A 17,662-nucleotide genomic window follows, 5' to 3' on the forward strand; every position below is an offset into this window, starting at 1 on the left:
GCCCGCATAATCACAGATATTCTACAGAAGTAACTGCTACTGGTGTTTGTTCCGTTATCATATAATCATACAATAAAGGATCCTTCTTTCTATGTATTCGCAATACATTACATTTGACTATGTTAAGGGTCAGTTGCCATTCCCTGCACCAAGTGCCTATCCGCTGCAGATCTTCCTGCATTTCGCTGCAATTTTGTAATGCTGCAACTTCTCTGTATACTAAAGCATCATCCGCGAAAGGCCGCATGCAACTTCCGACACTATGCACTAGGTCATTTACATAAACTGTGAAAAGCAATGGTCCCATAACACTCCCTTGTGGCACGCCAGAGGTTACTTTAACGTCTGTAGACGTCTCTCCATTGAGAACAACATGATGTGTTCTGTTTGCTAAATACTCTTCAATCTAGCCACACAGCTGGTCTGATATTCCGTAGGCTCTTACTTTGTTCTTTTCCACTCCAATTTTGCGCAGAATTCCTTATTCCTTACTTATCAGTCAACATTCGTCTGTAGCACCCTATCACAAATGTTTCACTTCTCTTCTCTTCCGATTTTCGCACAGCCCATGTTTCACTACAATACAATGCTGTGAACCTAAGGTATATTCTCTGAAATTTCTTCCTTAGGTTAAGGCTTATGTTTGATACTAGTAGACTTCCCTTTTCAAGGAATGCCCTTTGTGACAGTGCTAGTCTGCGTCCGTCACTGATTATTTTGTTGCCAAAGTAATAGAATTCCTTAACTTCATCTGCTTCATGACCATCAATCCTAATGTTACATTTCTCGCTGGCTTCATTTCTGCTATTTCTCAAAATTCGCCTTTCTTCGGTTTACTCTGAGACCATATCTTGCACTCATTAGTCTGTTCATTCCATTCAGCAGATCATATAATTCTTCTTCGCTTTCACTGAGGATAGCAATGTGGTCAGCGAATCGTATCATTAATATCCTTTCATATTGAATTTTAATTCCTCTCTTGAATCTTTCTTTCATTTCTATCATTGCTCCTTCGATGTATAGATTGAACAGTAGGGACGAAAGACCACATTCCTGTTTTACTCCATTTTTAATCCGATCACTTCGTTCTTCGTCTTCCACTCTCATTATTCCTTCTTGGCTCTTTTACATGTTTCATATTACCCGTCTGTCCCTATTACTTACCTTATCTTTCTCAGAATTTCGAACATCTTGCACCATTTGACATTGTCGAACGCTTTTTCCAGGCTGAGAAATAGCTCCCATTATCAACCACGACAGAATTGCGTCTTGGTACCTCTACCTTTCATAAAGCTAAACTGATCGTCATCTAACATATCCTCAATTTTCTTTTCCGTTCTTCCGTATATTATTCCTGTCAGCAACTTGGATGCAGGGGCTATTAAGCTGATTCTGCTATAATTCACATACATGTCAGCCCTTCGGAACTGTGTGGATGATATCTTTTCTAAAGTTAGACAGTATATCGTCATAGATTCTTCACACTAACGTGAATAGTCGTTTTATTCCCACTTCCCCAATGATTTTAGAAATTGTGATGGAATGTTATCCATCCCTTCTGCCTTATTTGATCTTAAGATCTCCAAAGCTCTTTTAAATTCCAATACTAGATCCCCTGTCTCTTCTAAATCAACTCCTGCTTCTTCTTCTATCGCCTCAGACAAATCTTCCCCCTCACTCAGGACATCAATGTGATCTTTTCACCCATCCGCTCTCTCCTCTGCATTTAAAAGTAGAATTCCGTTGCACTCTTAATGTTAGCACCGTTGCTTTTAAAATCACCAAAAGTTGTTTTGACTTTCCAACATGCTTATTCAGTCCTTCAGACAACACTAGTTGACAAATTTAAACTTTTTTTCTGCATCTGCTTTGTAAATGGGTGGATTTACCTAATTTTGGGGTGCTGAATACACTGGTAAAATCAGTTTTTCTCTATGACATGACATTTCCTAGATACACAGCAGAATAAAAAATGGTAATAGCGAAAATTGACACAAATAAGTCAAACAAAAATACACATTCAGAACGTTTGAAATCAATACCATTTTGTATGTATACATGGGCATGATGCCAATAAAAGGTCCAAATTGGTTCAGAATTTATTTTCACCTTTAATCGTCTTTGGTTTTTGAAAAATGCGACAACGGAGCTCTTCTTTTGTTTGCCGGTTCATCGCTCTCCCTAACAAGACCCAGCAGTAGTCACCCATCACCAAAGTGTTCCAATGGCCTTGGTAACGGTGTTCCATGCTAAGAATGACTTAGTGAAAGCGTTCACCATGCTCATCGCTTACGGTTCCCAAATTTCCCGGCAAGAAATCAAGGTGAGTATGTAAAAAGAATATTTTAAGCGACGTTCTACACCTCATGTTCTTGTAGTTGTCCAACAGATGATTCACAATGGTAACATAGTTTTTGTATTTTCTGTTACCCAAAAGCCCTTCACAATTGCTTTAAAAGAGAACCAAGCAGCTAATTGGGTGGATAGCTGTGAGTTTGGTATAAAGGTTGGATCTTTCAGCAATTTTCTTATTTGTGGTCCAAAAAATGTACCTCTTTCAGCTTTGTCTCACTTAATTTGGGAAACCTTTCTTTTAAGTGACTGAAGGCCTCACCTTCTTTATCCAGAGCTTTTACAAAGTTCTTGATAAGGCCCAACTTGATATAAGAGGAGGGAAAATGATTTTATCGGGCTCAACCAGTGGGTTATTGTTCACATTTATGTTTCCAGGAACATATGACTTCCTTAAAGGTCATTCATTGACTATATAGCGGTTCTTGGTGTGACGGCTGTTCCAAAGGCACAAAAAGCAGCAGTATTACGTGAATCCAGCCTGTAAACCTGTAAGAAGTACGACAACTTTTAAATCACAGCAAAGCTGCCATTTATGATACTTATTGCCTCTAGCAGTAAAGCCATGGTTTAATAAGTTTCTGTCATGTCCGCTGCGTAAGCTAAAGGTACCTATGGAAATGCACTACCATTATGCAGTAGTACTGCTTTGCAGCTGGTTTTACTGGAGTCAATAAATAGCCGCCATCCTGAGGATTCTGTTGTACACCTAGCTGCATCATCAAACCATTGACATCTCTACATACACGCACTGAGCTCTGCAACTCTTGATCTGAAACAGGAAATTTTTGTCCCTGGAGCTAGAAGGTTCCGTTGTTGCAGTCTCAATCCCAAGAGTTCAGCTTGCTGTTTCGAAAGTTTTAGATCGCGAACCAGATCGTAAAATTCCTTTTGATTAAAGAGCTGAGGCGAAGTGTCACGATACTGAGGGCAGTACTTGTCTAGTATGTTCAATACTTTCTGATTCACTTGAAATGTTGTCTGGTTCCATGGCTGTCAAGTTACAGACAGGAACAGGCAACTCTTCATCAAGGGGCACAGGCAAATGCACTGAAGATACATTTGGATACTTTATTTTATGTCCAGTTTTGCTTGAATGTCCCGAAACATTTGCGAGACAGTCTGAATAATCGTCTTTAGGCTCACACCACACCGTCGGAACAGCGAATGGTATTTCAGGAATGTTATTCTTCCCGCATCATAGCCTCACGGATGCTGCTTTACGACAGAATGTCATGTGATACAAACAACCATCATCTATGAACTGGACCCTTCTGGAAGATTAAAACTGTGTGCCAGATCAAGACTCAGGACCTTTGCCTTCCATGGGCAAGTACTCTACCAACTGAGCTACCCGAGCAAGGACTGTGACCCGTCCTCACAGATTTACTTCCACCAATACCTCAACGCCAACCTTCCTAACTTCACATAAGTTCCCCTGAAATCATTTTTGTATGCAGTGTGCAATGCTGTAAAACATGTTCATATTCTAATGCATTTAATACTTTCTTATGTGCAGTAAGGAGACCACACTCTAACCATGAAAAACACCCCCATAGCGTAACACCATTTATTCCTATGTCACTTTTGGAACTAGATATGATGGCGTTGAATCTTCACCAGACAGACGCAAGCCCTTTTATCAGATTAGCCTAGTGTGTAGTGTGACTAATCAGTCCAAATTACTGCACTACATAGAAATTCACAGGCACACCACTCATACATGTTTAACTTGTACATAATTGTGAATCAATTTGGATTTTTCATGTTATATTGTGTTATTATTATTATTTTCCATTCAACCACTCAGTTAAGGTTGTAGCATACGCTATGGAGGAAACACGAGGTGTAAAATTTTTATCTTGAACACTAACAGGACAATTAAAATACAGTTTATATGCGTTCTTAACCAAATCAGTGATTGGTTTTCTTTGGTCTTTTCGAGTGAATTTCCTACACACATAACAAAAGCTGTCTGGGTGGTTTAGACAGCAACGAGATTTACTAGTTGCCATTTTTCTCAGTGTAAGTTTCAAACACAAAAACTTTACACTATCTTTCACAGGAAACACTCACTGAGGATCTCTTTCTCACCACTGGATTGCGATACCACCCATTTACTGACGATTCGTAGATCTTCTAAATCTCCTCTGCAAATCAAAAACAAAGAATTAATCATCGAAACAGAAGAACAGCAAAGAGCGAAATACTGAATACGACAAGTAAAAAACCTTTAAATGAATGGTACGAGCCAGAACATTTTGAAAGGTGTATTCGTATTCTACACATCATTATACATACTGGTTGATGTATCACATCCCAGATGCAAAATGGCTGTTGACTAGTGTAATCTTTTCTTTTTCTATGTCTGCACAATTTTCATGCAGCCATTCTTAGTTTTCCTACATTTCTGTTTATTCCATTCGTCAGCGATTTACTTTTCTGTATTGCTGAATTTCCCTGAACATTTTTGTACTTCCTTTTTTCACAGATTAATTGAAGTATTTCTTGTGTTACCTATGGTTTGTTCGCAGTTATCTCCTTCGCACCTATGGTTTTTTTTTCCAACTTCTGTCATTGTCCTTTTTAAATATTCCACTCCTCTTCAAATGGACTGCGTACTGAGCTATTACTTATTGTAGTATCTATAGCCTTAGAGAACTTTAGGAGTGTCATTCCTTAGTACTTCAGTACCCCACTTTTTTGCGTACTGATTCTTCTAGACTAATCTCTTAAACTTCAGCCTAGTCTTCATCACTACTACATTGTGATCCGAGTCTATATCTGCTCCTGGGTACGCCTTACAATCCAGTATCTGATTTCGGAATCTCCGTCTGACCATGATGTAATCTAACGGAAATCTTCGCGTATCTCGCGGCCTTTCCCAATTATACGTCCTTCTCTTGTGGCTCTTGATCCGAGTACTCTCTATTACTAGCTGAAGTTTAATGCAGAACTCAATTAGTCTTTCTTCTGAGTAATTTCTAGTACCAAGCCTATACTATCCCATAATCATTTCTTCTCCTGCATCCCCTACAACCGTATTCCAGTCCCCCAGACTATTAGACTTTCATCTCCCTTTACGTACTGAACTACCCGCTCAGCATGCATTCATGAACTATCGTTGTCGGTGCTGGTATCCTGGCGATTCTGATGCGAACAACCCTATCACTGAGCTGTTCACAGTAACTAATAACGAATCTTAATGTTATACCATTTTCTGATTACCCTATACTCATCTAACCAGATATCCTTGTCTCCTTCCGTTTCTGTTCACTGACCCCCACTATACCTAGATCGAGAATTTGCATTTCCCTTTTCAGATTTTGTAATTTCGCTCCCATGTTGAAACTTCTGACATTCCACGCTCCGACTCATAGAACGTTATCCTTTCGTTGGTTATTCAATCTTTTTCACGTGATCTTCTCCCCCTTGGCAGTCCCCTCCCCGAGATACGAATGGGTGACTGTTTCTGGATCTTTTGTCAATGGAGAGGTCATCATGAATGAAATTTTCACTCTGCAGCGGAGTGTCATCATGACACTTTTTTCAGCCCCATGTCCTGTAGATAGACATTATGCGTCTTTAATGCAGTGGTTTCCGTTATCTTCTGAATCCATAATTGATTCTTCCGCCTTTATGGGCAGTTTCGCGACTCGAGGGTAAGAGAGTGCCCTGAACCTCTGTCCTATCCTCCGCCATCTTTGACAAGAACGTTGGCAGAATGAAGGTGACTTCTTATGCCGGACGTCTTCACCAATGCTGATTATTATTCAAAACTTAAACTGTGGAGGGGTTCTAATTAACCAAACACGCTACCCCTAGATCACTGGTGCATCCTTTGCTGATGGCGATGGTTTTCTGGGAGTTTGAAGGTGTTTGATGTCTTCCCTCAAGGTGCAACGATCAGCTCGAAAGTGTATTATGTTAGCTTCAGGAAATCGAAGAAACGACCTCAGCGTGTTCGTTGCCACAAAAATGAAAACGAATTTCTCCTTCTCCATGATAATGCGAGGCCTCTCACAAGTTTGCACAGCCGCGAGGGGCTCACAAAACTTCACTGGACAGTTTTTCCTCATCCACCCTGCAGCCCGGACCTCGCACTTGCCGACTTCCACCTGTTTGGCACAATGAAGGATGCACTCCACAGGAAATGGGGCGTGAATGGTGGTGATGTTGCTGACGCTGGAAGAAGTTGGCTCCCACGTCGACTGGTACCATGCGGCGTACAAACCCTCCCAACGAGGACCGCAAGGCCGCCGCACTGCACGGAGATTATGTTGAAAAATAGAGTTCTAAAGAACAGAGTTTTGTAGCCATAAGAGTGGGGGATAATAAGGTGCATTGGAACCCTGAATAAATCCCACCTTGCTTTCAGGGAAAAGAAAAAAACATGTTGCCTTACTTATTCAACGCCCCTCGTATTTTCGAGCCAGTTTTATTTTGGCCAGCCTGTTGTGTTCATATGAATTCAGATAAAAGATGATCTCGTACATTTTCTCGTCGTGTAGTGCAACTTTCATGTAGCGAAAAGAAGCAAACGGGAGGTGATTGTTTTTTCAGACAAGTACCAAGAAATAAACGAAAACTGTGATTTGTGTCGACGATCATATTCAGTCAAAAGAGAGACCACATCAAATTTCCAAAAAATATTTACACGTAATGACATTCACTAACGAAATTAATGATTAAAAAATACTTTGGAACGTGTATCTCGGCAACAACGAACGCATACTGACCAGTGTGAATTCGTCACTGTTTTCAAGAGCGCTGGCGGCCAGACGCCGGCCTCGCGTGCCAAATCGCCTGCCATCGGATTAGCCGCGCCCTCATTCGACTGAGATATGGCCCGCATTATCGTGAAATGTCGCATATCTGGGCCGCATCAGCAGCGTGTGACTCGGCGCTCCCTAGCCCTCCCTACTTAACTGCGCCGTAGATATTCACCCCCTTCATATCTTGCCATCTGATTCTAAAATCCCATTACCGTCGTGATTCCAACAGTGCTTTTCTTACAATCTCTGAATCTTTTTATTTCTTTCTCAGCATGTTTACTGAATGTGAGCACTGGGCTTTCCGGGCGAAGTTTGTTTCTTCGCAAACAATAAGAACTGAGAAAAAGGGTAGCACATATCTATCATTCATTCTCTTCATTCAGTGCCACAAGTAATTGCCCATTCGCGCATTTTTGGCCAGAAAGGGTACTGTAATGATCTTACAGGCTCCACAACCGCCAGATATGGTCTCTTATAACTTTTGTGTTCCACAAAATAAAGGAAGCATAAAACAGTAGAATTTATTCTCAGTCTGCGTAAATTTCTTTATACAGTAGATTACATAGGAATGAGGTATGCTCAAAACGTGATTGTAATTTTGGATATTCGCCTCTTTAGCCTGTTTGATGCGACTTTTCCGCTGTAGTGTTGGAAAAAAAGCTTAAGAAGTTTCTTTACAGTGAGAGCCATAGCGGATATTTAGTGTGTTGTTAGCTGTCAAAAAAGTTACTCGTGTTTTGGTAGTATCAGCGATTATTTAACCACACAAATTATAAAAATGGATGTACGTATGTAAATATGTATGAATCAATGTATGTATAAATGGACCGATTTCAACCAAACTTCCTACACGTATCATTCAATGTATGGAAAGAATCTCTGTAAGGCTGAGAACGACCGAGCTATCAGACGGGTGGGAGCTGGGGGTGAAAAAGCAGTGAAGCTCATGACGCGAGAATACAGTAGTTATCTACTATTTGACAATGAGAGGATTTAAAGACTGTCAACAAACTCTACACATAATTTCTAGACTTCACGAAACTTTTTGTCACTCACAACCCCCACAAAATGATGAAAGGAAACAAGTTTGACGCTTACTACATTTTCACCCTTCTTGGCCTAAAACTGCCATATGAAGCATGACATTTTAATTTATTATTTCTTTACTGCTAACTCATTTTGTGACACGTTTTTCAGACCATTGAAAGTACCAAAAAAATTACATCATTGTACGACACTTAGTTAAGACCACACATCGTCATAAAGACTAGGTGGTTGAAAAACTACCGCATCATACAAGACGTTTCAAGGAATTACTTCGTTACTACTAACTTTATACGCAAAGCTTTTCGCGAGCAGTATCCACATTTGCCACCGAACGTGCCAACAAAAGTGAATCGCTGTACCACACATGGTTCAGGAGATATAACGTCAAATACTAGGATGCGAGGAAAAATTGCCGCATCATGCATGATGTTTCAATTTATTAAATTTTTGCCACTTTCTCGATTCGCAACACATTTCACAGACAGTATCTCCATATGTCGCTGAATGTAGCTACAGATCTATATCATTGCATGTCACATAGTCTAATTTATTTAGTTCTTTCTATTAATTCAATTAGCAACACATTTCTCAGACAATATTCATGTCTATTGCTGAATGTACCTACAACAATATATCCTTGTACGACAGTAGTTCTGGAGATACACTATGTGATCAAAAGTATCTTATAAGTTTCCTTTAATTTACGTCTATGGTCACAATCTTTTTTGTTTAACAGATTACCGGTTTCGGTCTTTAATGACCATCATCAGATCTGTTTCATATAAACAAAGTCCTAATGCACTGCAGCCATAGTGTTTTTATGAAACAGATCTGATGATGGTCATTAAAGACCGAAACCGGTAATCTGTTAAACAAAACAGAAACTTATTAAATATACGGGTCACTGTGCTTTTTCGCGACGATGTCGCAGCTTGCAAAAGTATCTTGACACCTGGCTGAAATTGACTTACAGGTTCGTGGTGTCCTCCATCGGTAATGCTGGAATTCAGTATGCCTTAGCCTTGATGACAGCTTCCACTCTCGCAGGCATACGTTCAATCAGGTGCTGGAAGGTTTCTTCGGGAAAGGCAGCCCATTCTTCACGAAGCGCCGCACAGAGGAGGGGTATCGATGTCGGTCGGTGAGGCCTGGCACGAAGTCGCCTTCCAAAACATCCCAAAGGTGTTCTACATAATTCAGGTCAGGACTCTGTGCAGTCCAGCCCACTACAGGAATGTTATTGTCGTGTAACCACCCCGACACAGGCCGTGCATTATGGACGGGTGTTCGATTGTGTTGAAAGATGTAATCAACATCCCAGAACTCCTCTTCAACAGTAGGAAGCAACAAGGCGCCTGAAACATCAATGAATCCTGTGTTGTGATAGTGCCACGCAAAACAACATGGGGTTTGAAAAGTACGGCCACACCATAACACCACCGCCTCCGAATTTTACTGTTGGCACAACACAAGCTGGCAGATTACGACCCTCTTCAACTGTCGGCGGTCTCTGTCAGTCAACAGACGAGGTCGGCCTGCACGCTTTTGTGCCGTACGTGTCCCTTCACGTTTCCACTTCACTATCACGTCGGAAACAATGGACCTAGAGATGTTTAGGAGTGTGGAAATCTCGCGTACAGACGTTTGACGCAAGTGACACCCAATTACCTGATCACGTTCGAAATCCGTGAGTTCCGCGGAGCGCCCCATTCTGCTCTCTCACGATGTCTAATGACTACTGAGGTCGCTGATGTGGAGTACCTGGCAGTAGGTGGCAGCACAACGCCCCTAATATGAAAAACGTATGTGCCCGGATACTTTTCATTATATACTGTATGGCATCAAATCTGAGATGCGTAAAACACTGCTACTTCATACATGATGTTGTAACTTGTTATTTTTTACTACTAACCCTATTGGCACCCGCCGCGTTAGCCGTGCGGTCTATCGCACTGCTTTCCGGGCGGGAAGGCGTGACGGTCCCAGTCACGAATCCTCCCGGCGAATTAGTGTTGAGGTCCGATGTGCCGGCCAGTCTGTGGATGGTTTTTAAGACGGTTTTCCATCTGCCTCGGCGAATGCGGGCTGGTTCCCCTTATTCCGCCTCAGTTACACTATGTCGGCGATTTCTGCGCGAACAATGTCTGCACGTACGCGTACACCACAATTACTCTACTACGCAAACATTGGGGTTACACTCATCTTGTGTGAGACGTACCCGGGGGGGTCCACTGTGGCCGAGCCCCACAATAACCCTATGTTCGGCGTGTGTCGGCGGAGGGGTGAGTGGACTGCTGTAGCCTGTTGTGGGATTGTGTACCACTGACGCTACGGCGGGGACGAAGCCTGTCCGTCGTTTCTAGGTCCCCAGTTCAGTACAATACAATAGAATACAATCCTATTCGCAACACATTACGCAAACGGTATCTGCTTATTCCGCTGAATGTACCTAAAAAAATACATCACTGTAGGACACAGAATTCAGAAGACATGACGTCATAAACACTGAGATGCGTAAGAACATGCTATACCATGAATGACGTTTTAATTAATTATTTCTTTATTACTAACTCTGTTCACAACACATTGCGCAGAGGGGAGGGACATGTACCTGCAAAATTATATCGTCCTATAGACATAGCAGAGAGGATAAGACGTCATACACACTAAGCTGCGTGAAAATAGAACTGCAGGGTGAAATTCAATGGACATACAATTGAAATATGTGTACCAATACGCGTGAAAGACATTAAATACCTGTAAAATACTTTTGACATGAGCATGTGCGAGCAAAGCCACAGGTAAGGAGCTCATCCTAAACCCCTCGAACGATTTCTATCAAATTTCCTATACATATCAGTTACAATCTGGAAAGGAATACTGTAGGGGTAAGAAACACCATCCTTCTACTGTGGTGAGCGTGACGACATGAAGGGAGAAGGGGAGATGTGGAGGTGCACGGACAGCGAGAGGGAGGAGGAGATAGGAAGGGGAGAGGACGGACAGAGTTAGGAGAGAGGGAACAGGAGGAGATTAACAAAAAAGGAAAGAGGAGGAGATCGACAGAGACAAATTGGGGACAGGCAGAGAGTTGGGAGAAGGTTGACAAAGTTAGGGGAAAGAAGGAGATGGTCACAGAGAGAGGGAGAAGGAGAGGGGGAGGAGGAGGTGGAATTAGAAGGAGATGGATGGGGAGGTAAGGAGGAGATGGAGAGGGGGGGAGCAACTTGATAGAGATAGGGGAGAAGGAAAGGAACAGACAGAGGGGCAAGATGAGGTGGACAGAGAGTGCAGTGGGGGAGGAGGATGGAAGATGTGGACACGGAGAGGGCACGGTGAAGATGGAGAGACGGAGGGGTGAGGAGAAGATAGACTAATAGATTGGAGTAAATACACACTCGGGTAACACGCTGAAGCTGAAGAGCGCCATGGACGTCCCAGTACGTCAACTACCGACGAATTTGTGGGAATAGTGAGAGAAATGGTTATGAACCACCGCTAAATCGCAACCAGGGATGTCGCTGATGATGTTGTCGTGTCATTTAGCTCATGTCATGATCTTTTTTTGTATATTTTTGGAATGAAACGCATGAGAACTGAACTATTTTTCCAAAATTAATTCATTTCGAACAAAAACTGCGGCGAATGCACGTTCATCAAGGATCGCTAGATGTGAACTACGATACAGAACTACTGCAGTGTGTCATAACGAGGGATCAAACATGTTTACGAATATGATGTCGAAACTATAGCTCAATCATCGCTGTGGAAGAATTTGAGTCGGCAAGATCTAAAAATGCTCAACAAGTGTGGTAAAATGAGAAGGTTATAGTCGCTTTTTCTTCTGTTTCAATAGGATAGTGTACCAGGAGTTCTTGCCACAAGGGGAACGATTAATAATGAGTGTTACTTACAGTTCCACCGCCGTTTACGTGAATCGATCCGAAAAAACTTTTGGAATTGAGGCGAAACTCTACATGGCTTTAGTACTCACATTGTTCGTGCCTTGTTGGGCAGAAACAAATCTTTTATGGTCCCGCAGGCTTAATAATCGCTAGATGCGGCCTTATGTGACTTTTTTGTATTCCCAGAAATAAAGTATAAAAGACCATTGTTTTACAATCATAGATGAGGATAAAAATGCCTCATTGACAGAGTTAAATGTAGTTTTGAAAGTGAGTTCGATATGTGTTTCGGAGGTTTCAAAAACCGTTTCCAAAATTGTATAATATTTAATAGGGACTGTTTTGAAAGGTTTAAGCATTTATCCAGAGGAAAAAAATCTAAACCCAAAAGATCTCGTTATTTCCGGAATATATCTCATACACAAGAAATAAAATTTTCCGAAGCATCTATGTAACCCAACAGCGTTCTATCATTGCGACCGACAGTAGGCAGTATTACTTCTCTTGCATATGATTTAGCGAAACACCTCGGGTCCCTACTGAGACAATTAGTTGGAAAATGTTTATACCATTTACGCAAATCGACAGACGTTATCAATGGTGCGGAGTACTTCTCGTAACCAAGTCGGATAGCTTACTAATCTTTGATGTGGTGTCTCATTTTGTAATGACCCTCCTCAAAAATATTATGGCAGTGATCGGCAAAAACTTTCATGGGGACATCACAGCCGTATCCCGGCGTGCTCTTGCCTCAACCTATTCTACGTTCAACAAGGAAGTTTTTGAACAAACGGAAAGCGTCACCGTGAGAAATGACCTTTTCCTATTCCACGAATACTCTTTTGTAAACAGTAAAAAAAACCATCAACTGGACAAGGCATCCTGGCGAAAACTACAACTGTTCTTCTGTTTGTTCAGAGCATCTCCTTAAAAACACAGTATCCTCCCAAAATATCAAGTTGAAGTGGTTTCCCGTCAATCATCTTGGTCGTCGTATGGCTTATATAGATCAGACCGAACGCACTGTGGAAAAACGTTCTAAATAATATTAACAATGTGTTCACCTTCCGCAGCTCACGAGCTCAGCATTGTATCTCCACCATCAATGGAATGGTCTACTAAAGAGACTGCTTACACCACGCTTGTTAGCCCTATTCTGGAGGTTTTTTTTTTTTAAATCTTTATTCCATTAAATTATTTCTTACATGTTAACCCACCACCTAATACATTAGTGGGTCTTAAATCTACATTACAATTTTTATTGAATATTAGCAGCATTTTTACTTCTATTCTAGTGTTAGTAAACTTACTTGCTACAGGAGATAAGAGTTAGTTTCTTGTTGGGTAAGATCTAATTCTACTCTTTGCTAACTAATCTAGGGGCTACTTCCTGCAGCGTTACAGGCGTGCCAGATGTTTGTATAAACCTACTGTGTGGCTGTGCCCACTGAGCTAATCCCAGTGAGCATGCCCCTGGCACTGGGCTGGCCTTTATGAAGATCGCTGCAGGTTCTGTTGAGATTTTCTATCTACTATCTACTTAAGGTCGAACTATTACTAAGTCGTAATCGGTGCGCAATTGTCGATTCCGGGTGTTGGCGCTCCCTCCCCCTGTTCCAGAGCGTGGCGGATTCCTACCGTCACGGCGATTGGCCAGTCCACGCCCCAGCGGAATGGGATGGGTCGCCTTCAGTCATGTCATGTCCGGTGGTTCATATGTTTTCCGTTAGATATTCTCGCAGGACCTTTGCTGATACCTCGCTGGCAAGGTGGTTTACTATGTTAAATGTGGTGGGATCTCTGATTAATTGATACGTGTTGTTGTGAGGCAACTGGTTTCTTAGGTCACTGGCTACATCATCGAAGATGGGGCACTCATAGATCACGTGGTCCGGAGTACACCATTCAGCTCCGCAGTCACACGAGGGGGTAGCCCTTTTCCCGAATCGGCAAAGATATGCCGGATACGGTCCATGTCCCGTGAGGAAGTGCAACAGTCCCTTACTTGGCTGGAAATGCGAGAGTTGGAGACGTTCTTTGATATTTGGGAGCAGCTGGTAAGTCCTTCGGCCTGTTGTGTCAGCATCCCAGAGTTCTTGCCATAACTCTTCTCCTCTCCTCTTGATTGCAAACTTGTCCCCCACCCGCACTCCCAAGATACTTTCAGTCTTATCTACATCTCCCCTTTTTACCCAGTACCAGGCTGCCTGTTCCCGGATTTTGATATCTAGGGGACACACCCCCATAAGTATTAGTAGTGCCCCTCCTGGAGATGTTCTGTACGCTTCAATGGAGCGCAGAAGCATGTTGCGTTGCACCCTCCTCACAGACATAGCGGGCACGACCCTCGTGAGCCTGTGTGCCCACACTCCGGATCCGTAACCCATGATAGAAACGAGAATGGTATTGTGGTATAACTTAATGAGTTCTGGTGGAAGATGAAATCTACTGTGTCCTATTGTGATTAAGTTGTTTAGAGCTTCTAGTGATTTTTGTGGAGCTGTTTCTATATGTTTGGCGAAATTCCACCTTTCATCGATTATTACCCCTAAATACCAGGCCTCACGACGCCGAATCACTGGTGAGCCCTCGATTCTTACCGTTGGATTTCTGGCCAATTGGCCTTTCAGTAATAGGTATGTAGACTTGTTAGGCGCAATGGTCATTTTCGTGTTCTGGCACCACTGTGTGAGAATTGATAATGTCCTATTGATTTTGGGTTCGAGGTCCTCGCGACTTCGGCCGCCAACCAGCAGAAGGAGGTCGTCAGCGTAAGCTATTGCCTCTAGCATGTCCACACTGTTTTCCAAGCTCTCCAGGAGAGGCTCCATATTTATGTCCCAAAAGAGTGGCCCCGGGACAGAGCCCTGTGGACACCCCTTCGTGATCTTCTTGCCTATTCGCTCGCTAGGGGACGATAGCCAGACCTCTCTTTCCATACAATAGCTCCTGAGACAGCCGTATAGCGGCCCTGGACACTCCTTCTCCCGCAGGCAGGAGAAGAGCGAAGGTCACCACAGGTTGTCAAAGGCGCCACTGATATCCACCATGATGCCAACTATGTACTTGTGCGGAGACGACCCACAGACCTCGGATGCGAAGGCAATTGTGTCACACGCAGATCGCCCCCGCCGAAAACCGAATTGCCTGTCACTCATCCCGCACAGCACTCGGTGTGCTGTCAGTCTGTCAGCCAGTAACCTCTCCAGCAGTTTGCCCAACAGGTCCAACAGACAGATGGGTCTGTAAGATTTTGCTTCTTTAGGGCCTTTGTCTTGCCCCTTTTTGATGATTACAACGTTGGCCTGTTTCCAGATTTTAGGGAATGTTCTGAGGCGCAGGGCCTCGTTGTAAATTCTTGCTAAAGGTGTCACTAGTTGAGGAGGTACTGCACCACCTCCGCGATGATGCCGTCTGGTCCTGGGGCCTTTCCTTTCTTTAGCGATTTAATGTGGGCTGCAACTTCCTCTTCAGAGAAAGGGTACACCATGATGTTATTCTCGTAGTCTGCCTGCAGAGCCTGCCTAATTAGGCGTTGTTCTTCTGTGTCCTCTTCCTCTTTATCGTCAGGGAGGAGTTGGTGGAGAAGGACCTCAGCAGTTTCCTGCCAAGACCCAGTCATCCGATTTCCATCCCTGATTGTGGAGAGCACCATTGGCGACCTGATTTTTTCCCTTACTATTTTGTAAGGAGTGCCCCAGGGATCCATAGCCAATTGGCTGTGCACATATTTTTTCCAGCTTTCCAGCCTGACTGTTCGCAGTTCTTTCTGAAACTGCTCTTTGGCTTCCCTGTATGTTTGCAGCCATCTTTGTTTTTCTTCCCAGATGACACTTCGCTGGTAATACCTCCTCGCCCTCCTGACAGACTGACGCATCTGCCCTAGTTCCGCAGACCATGGTGATGGAGAAGCCGCAACGGCTCTCCTCCTGGTTGGTACAGCAGCCTTTACCGCCCTGGTAAGAGCGCCCACCAGATCTTCGGCGTGTTTGTTGATGTCATCGTCATCTTCCGGCCATGTCGGAGGGTCAAACTCTCTTGCGAGGCGCTCCCAATTGGTCTTGTTATAGTTTAGTTGTACTTCCCATCCTATGTCCCAGTGGCACTCCTGATCTGTGATTGTGAATGTGATCAGGTTGTGATCGCTGGTAGTGTCTCCATCAGTAACAGTCCGGTTTTGTATATTGGCAGCGATGTTGGCTGTCTTCATTGTGATGTCAATATTGGTTCCATTCCCTCCCCCTCCTGTGTAGGTGGGGGGGTTTCCAGGTCTGTTGGCAATGAGGAGTTGTAGAGACATAATGGTCTCTTCCAGCTTGCTTCCCCTTTCATCTCGAGTGCCACTGTGCCACAGGGGGGATTTGGCGTTCACGTCCACCACCACAACTGCCTTTCTGCCCCTCAGCACCGTTGCCACCTGCGTAAGTTGGTCAAGGTACAGGTCAATGTCTGTACCGTACTGAAAGTACATATTTATTAAATATATGACGCCATTTGGTGACTGCAGTTCAATAACATTGCAGTGGTCGTCCGAGAGGTGTGAGAGCACTGTTGCCCGCAGTGCCTTGTTGATTATTATGATGGTGGCTTTCGGGTCGTCTCCGAAGCTTACTACTTGCCAGCTCATGGCAGCGTAGGCTATGTTCCCCGAAAGAGAGTACGGCTCCTGCAAACAGAGCACATCAAGGCTCTTCTCCTCCACCACTCTCCAAAGTTCCTGCATGACCAGTCTACTATTGTGTGCGTTTAGCTGTCCTATCTGTATTTCTGTAGCTATGGGAAATATGTGTGCACATATGATTCTGGGAAGGTTTTTGTCCAGTCGTAACCTATTCTCCCATTGGATAGGACAGACTGATTATATATTTCCTCTAAGTTAAAGGTTTCGTTTCTTCTCTCAAACACCTTTCTTACTAGGTCACGCAGGGCGCCGAAGTCAGTGGGGAGATTCATTGTCTTTAGTTGTACCCTGTCTACAGCCTCCATGGCCGAGAAGGTGACCCTGCGCCCGTACCTATGTCCTACCCGCACTAGATGTCGCAGTGCGGTGGTTAGGACAGCCGGCTCCTCCAGGCGGGATAATTGTAGGGAATGCTCGACATTGGGATATATTCTGATCGGATCAACCGCTGTTGTCACAGCTATTGGTTGTCTCGAGTCAGTATTCACATTGGTGCTATTTATTTGTGTGTTTGTACTAGTAACTGTATTGACCTGCACCGGCAATTCCAGCACAGGACTCCCTTGAACGAATGCTGGTCGGCCCACCGCTACAGGACGCCTGTCTCGAGTTGCCTGATTTCCTGGCGTTTGCGATCCCCAGCAGTAGGGAGAGGGGGCTGCCACTTGTTCTTGTGGGTCCGTTTGGTCGCACGCATCTTTCATTTTCTTTCTACCATCACTTCCTTCTGAAAGTGCTGCAAGAAATTGTTTGAACTGGGCTGCTCTTGCCGCGTCCCTTCTCCTCTTGCATGGGGATTTTCTTTTAGGCATCCTGGGTGCCGTACTTGACTCGCCATAGTCAGTTCTTGATATTAGCCTCTGCTCAAGCATCCTGTACGTTGGGCAGTTGCGACCGGAGGC

This window comes from Schistocerca piceifrons, chromosome 8 (genome assembly GCF_021461385.2).
Source record: "Schistocerca piceifrons isolate TAMUIC-IGC-003096 chromosome 8, iqSchPice1.1, whole genome shotgun sequence".
NCBI lineage: Eukaryota > Metazoa > Arthropoda > Insecta > Orthoptera > Acrididae > Schistocerca > Schistocerca piceifrons.